Source organism: Sprattus sprattus, assembly GCF_963457725.1.
Source record: "Sprattus sprattus genome assembly, chromosome: 1".
NCBI classification, from domain to species: Eukaryota; Metazoa; Chordata; class Actinopteri; order Clupeiformes; family Clupeidae; genus Sprattus; species Sprattus sprattus.
The window spans coordinates 14,666,003-14,672,057 of NC_137920.1; positions in this window are offsets into that span (position 1 = coordinate 14,666,003).

The window sequence follows — 6,055 nt, forward strand, 5'->3', positions numbered from 1 at the left end:
TTTGTTTGCATTGTTATGGGGTTGACTCCCTCTTTCTGGGTTTCAGCTGCTCATAAACAAAACAAGTAAGGCGTTAAGGACTACAAATGGAAACCATCAGCCAAGGCCACACTCAACAGAACGAGGCACAATTAATTGTGGGTAATGTAGTGTTTGGAGTTATTGCACATTCTTAAGTGTTTTTTTTCTTCTCCCTCTGCTAAATTACGTGAACAATGACTTGCATTTCTTTTATTATGTACACATGTTCTGTTGTTTTTAATGTGAGAGAGAGAAAGAAAGAGAGAGTGAAGAGAGTGAAGAAAGAGGTAGAGAGAGAGAGAGGGAGAGAAGAGAGTGGTAGCGAAGGGACAAGGGAAACTGGTCCTTCAAATGCTGCACAGTGCTCTTCATCATTGCCTCTTCCTCTTCCTCATCCTCTTGGACAGCTGAGGAGAAACAGACAACACACACACACACACACACACACACACACACACACACACACGAACACACACACACAGGTTGAGACCATTTATTAGTAGCATTTTTGTTGCCATTCTCATCAACATGCTCATTCACAGGCTGGACTGAACTTTCTACAAATGGTCATTTCATTGAAGAACTTTCTAGAGACCCATAGCATAATTCTTTCATCACAGCAGGCAACAGGAAGGGAAACGTCCTAGCTAAAGAAAGAAACCACCAAACCACTGCCTGCAGTCCTTCCAGAGGTCTTTTGAGGAAATAAAAAAAATAAAAATACGTCCAAGAATATGAATGGCCATCCAATGATGTAATTTCTAAAAGCAGTAGGTTTATGTGGTACACACACACACACACACACACACACACACACACACACACACACACACAAACAGACACAAACAGAGTGTGTTTCCTTGGAGTCATAGTAGGCCCAGTGTCATGTTCAATTACTGCGACCTGTACACTTCTAAGTTCTCCAGCCTGTTCACTTCATGGTTCTGCAGGGTAACACAGGCCTCTCAAGATAGCTTTGGGTGATGGCAACAACTAGTATACACATTTGGTTCTTCTGTGTGCTATTGTGTGTGTGTGTGTGTGTGTGTGTGTGTGTGTGTGTGTGTGTGTGTGTGTGTGTGTGTGTGTGTTCGGTGTGTGTGTGTGTGTTCGGTGTGTGTGTGTGTGTGTGTGTGTGTGTGTGTGTGTGTGTGTGTGTGTGTGTGTGTGTGTGTGTGTGTGTGTGTGTGTGTGTGTGTGTGTGTGTGTGTGTGTGCGCATGTGCGTGTGTGTGTATGTGTATGTGCATATGTGTGTGTGTGTGTGTGTATGTGTGTATGAGTGTGTGTGTGTGTGTATGAGTGTGTGTGTGTGTTTATGCGCATGTGGTGTGAGAGTGTGTGTGTGTGTGTGTGTTTGTGAGTGAGTGTGAGTGTATGTGTTTATGTGTGTGTGTGTGTGTGTGGGGGGGGGGGGGGGGGGGGGGGGGGGCTATAGGGTCTATTCTGAAATGTCTGCCACTTCACAGGGCGGTAAGAGCAGCCCTTCAAACTGACTTGGGGCTTGAGCTGAGAGCTGTCCTCTTGCATAAGCCCTGTACTCTGGCATGCATTCCCCACTGGACCCCACTGTGCTGCCTGCAGTATGCAGTATGCCCACTAGGGGCACCACCCTTCAGGGCTATGTGTCAGGCATGAAGCTCTGTCTTCCTTGGTCTATCAGGCTGTTCAAAATCATCTATTCACACAATCAGCCAAACTTCATCACAGATGGTCACTTGGTTTGTATTAACTTATTAACTAGGTAGTTTTATCCAAAGTGAATTACAGTACAAGTCATCTATAGACATAATCAGCTTTTGTGTGTGACATAATTTGAACCCTCAGAGCAACTGATAGTTGATAGCACTTTAAGCCATGGGTTCCTAACCCAGCACTTTAAGCCATGGGTTCCTAACCCAGCACTTTAAGCCATGGGTTCCTAACCCAGCACTTTAAGCCATGGGTTCCTAACCCAGCACTATTAGGCATGGGTTTCTAACCCTGCACTGTAAGGCAAGGTGCGAGAGAACATGGTTCTACCTGACAGAACAGGTGCGAGAGAACATGGTTCTACCTATTAGAACAGGTGCTAGAGAACATGGTTCTACCTATTAGAACAGGTGCGAGAGAACATGGGTCTACCGGACAGAACAGGTGCGAGAGAACATGGTTCTACCTATCAGAACAGGTGTGAGAGAACATGGTTCTACCTATTAGAACAGGTGCTAGAGAACATGGTTCTACATATCAGAACAGGTGCGAGAGAACATGGGTCTACCTATTAGAACAGGTGCGAGAGAACATGGTTCTACCTATCAGAACAGGTGCGAGAGAACATGGTTCTACCTATTAGAACAGGTGCTAGAGAACATGGTTCTACCTATCAGAACAGGTGCGAGAGAACATGGTTCTACCTATTAGAACAGGTGCTAGAGAACATGGTTCTACCTATCAGAACAGGTGCGAGAGAACATGGTTCTACCTATTAGAACAGGTGCGAGAGAACATGGTTCTACATATCAGAACAGGTGTGAGAGAACATGGTTCTACCTCAGAACAGGGTGCAGGATTTGGGGGGCCTGAAGGGGTTGTCGCTGGAGGGCACGCCCATCAGTAGGGGGTCCTTGTTGGCGTTCTGCAGACAGAAGTTCTTCAGGTCTGTGGCAGCCTGGGACACCTGATGGTACACAGTTTTAAAAAACATAGTAAACAGACATGTCAACAAATAAACAGAACAACAAACATGACCGCCAAGACCAACAAACATTGCCAATTTCACACAAATTAAATAACACTGTGATTGAGACATGGAAATTGAAACCAACACATAGGATATGATGAGCAGCAACATCACTAGAAAAATGCAAAAAAGCACAAGAATAAACAAACATATACATCAAACCTTGGCATACTACCTTGCCATACTAGGATTTTTTTTTAAGGCAAACTAATTGTATTCGGTATTTTCTGCTACTCATACCTTATATAATAATTCAGCACCTTTAAACAAAACACTGACCAGCCAATTATAGTTAACAGAGTTACATTATTCTTATCATTAATCATTCTTAAATGTGGCCACTACGTTCAATAGCAGTCTGCGTCAGTGAGTTGAAGCCTATTTCTTGCACGAAAATAAGACCACTGCTTATTTTTCTACGCTGCTAGTCAGGAAAACAAACAACGTAAAGAAACAAAACTAACTGTTATTTCGAAAACTGTTGTAGGCTTCGTCGCTTTGCATATATTTGCAAGTGACGTCAGCAAAGGACGACTGCGCATAATCGAAGGGGGAAAAAAAACACTTTCTGAACAGTGAATGCCGAGAAAGTTTAATAAATCGACACAGCTGTTTAGATTACACTTGCAAGGACACCGCGACCCTATTTAGATAGTTCATCTGTAAATACGAATTCTAAAACAACTTCGTCAACATACAAAACAACACTTTGTCCTGCCTAACCTACTTGGAACGCTTTAAACTGGGTGGCTCATCTGACTTTCGGCCGTGCCGCCGATAGCCACATTTTGACAGCTCCCCTTTTTTTGCGCGACGAACCCGGCTGTCTTGGAAGGTCTTCTCTTACCTTAATCCGGCGTACGCTCGCCTCCAGCCGCAGCTGTTTTACGGCCTTCTGCGCGACGGCCAAGTTACCGCTGGCGTTGTTGTTTGACATGACGGCGACTGTGGACGGTCAGTCATCCGGTGAGGCAGAGAGCCGGAAGTTTTGTGTGAGGAAAAGTGACACAGTTGTTCCCGCCTCCCGTCTGTTGCAAGCGCGGCGCTGGGTAGTCGACTCCCTACTTTCTCCTACAAGTCCCACATCTATAATTTCACAATAACTTTTACGTTCTGCACACACTGAGTATACGACAGAGCAACTATTTCAAATAGGCTTCTTGTTGAATCCTTCACTGGTGCAATCGATTCCTGATAACGTGCCTAATTGTGAACTTGGCCTATTGCTTAATTACCTTAAAAGCTTAATTTGTTTCTTTACACTTTTAACGACGGTGAACCTAATGGATGTGTAGTTTAATCTAATTACTTTTTGAAGTTGCATTTCAGTTCCTGTTTCCTGAACTTGATCCAACAATGTGGCTTATGGAATTCATAAAATGTTTGCCCTTTAAAAAAAAATAAAAAAAAACACACACCTTTTACTCCAGATCGCCGCCTAGTGGATGTTTAATGCTCCATTGCGGCAGGCCATCGGAAACAATCAAAAAGCACAGAAAGAAGGAAACTGTCGCAAGCAAATGGTTGGTTTTCATTTACATTAATAAATCAGCTGTCAATCATCTAAGGGTGGACATTGATCATCTGTTAATCATAATGTATAAGCGGCCAGTTTGTAGTGCACTGTGTTGAGAAATAACCTCACTCGCTGACGCAGTTTATCTTAGTAAGTGTGGACCCAGCAGAGACATCATGGTCATTAAGATGCAAACTGAAAAACAGAGGGTAGTTTACACCAAAACCCTGGCCACTGACAACACACTTAGAACTTAGACAAATGCTATTCACTTCATTAGTCTTGTGGTTTCTTCTGTGAACTAGGTATTACAAGCGTGACAAAAACCAATGCCTACAAACTATTTATTTTATGTTGTTGTTGTTGACTTCCTGTACTTTTAGATCAAAGCAGGCCCGACAGGAGGACTGTCAATCTTCCTCCAAGTCCCGACTTCAGGAGGTGTCTGGGTTTGTTTAGAAATGAAATGCCACTCACGCTGTCGTCTTTCCCACTTTCTTTTATTTCACCATGGTTGTCTTCGGATGGACATGTTCATATATGTCTACCTACTCAAAACCAGCCATGCACACAATGAGCAAAAGGCACCGTAGAGAAGAGAAACGATCGAATTCACACAATGTGGATGGAAGGAGGAAGTTGTCCTAAAAAAAAAGAAAAAAAAGTGAGATGGTTATCAGGCTGATGGTCCAGTGAGTTCCAGAAGGATCCGCAGAAGTGTTGGAAATCATCTCTTCATCAGCAGTTCTGCGCAAGTAAATATGAATGTAGTAGGCTAAGTCTTCATTTATGTGTTTTTTTAAGAGTTGTTGATTAATTAATTAAGAAATATTTAATTAAGCAAGCTTTAAGTAAGTACTGGAACTGATGATCCGTGAAAGTAGCATAGACTGTGAGAGGTCACAGAGGTCAAACCATGTCCATGTTTATCGTCAGCCAAACCATTTCGTTTACAAGACGTAACTGTTGACAAGATACTTTCTTGTTTACCCACGGTAGCAAGACAGATGAGCGAGTAAGATCAAGTCCATCATTAACTTGTGCGCCTGTGTGTGCATGTGCTTGTGTGTGTGTGTGTGTATGTGCGTTTGTGTTTGTTTGTGTGTGTGTGTGTGTGTGTGTGTGTGTGTGTGTGTGTGTGTGTGTGTGATGATCCTTGCAGGTGGCATCGGCTGAGTGAGGTCAAAGGTCAGATAAGTCAGCCCAGATCTATGTTTAACTTTTAGTTAGCATAAAAGAGAGATATAGAGAGATGGGGAGAGAGAGAGATGGTTAGAGAGTGATAGAGAGAGAGAGTGTGTGTGTGAGAGAGAGAGTGTGTTAGAGAGAGAAAGAGTGTGAGAGACAGGTAGAGAGAGTCATACTTTGACAGATTTACGAGCCTAATCCCAGGCTTCCAAAATCTAGAGGAACGGGAAATGGTGTCAATCTTGCTTGGACAGCAGGGACAGACAGCAGGTCTTGCTGCCAAATATGTCTATGAATGCCATAAGGCAAGGGACAGTGATTATAATCTGTGAAGCTCTACACACACACACACGCGCGCGCACACACACATACGCACACACACACACACACACACACACACACACACACACACACCCCCACAGTCACACACACACACACAATCACACACACACACACAGTCACACACACGCACACACACACACACACACACACACACACACACACACACACACACACACACACACACACACACACACACACACACACACACGTTTGTTAGTTGATATGTGTAAATGTATGTCTATGCTCTGCTTTAGCAATGCAAACAAT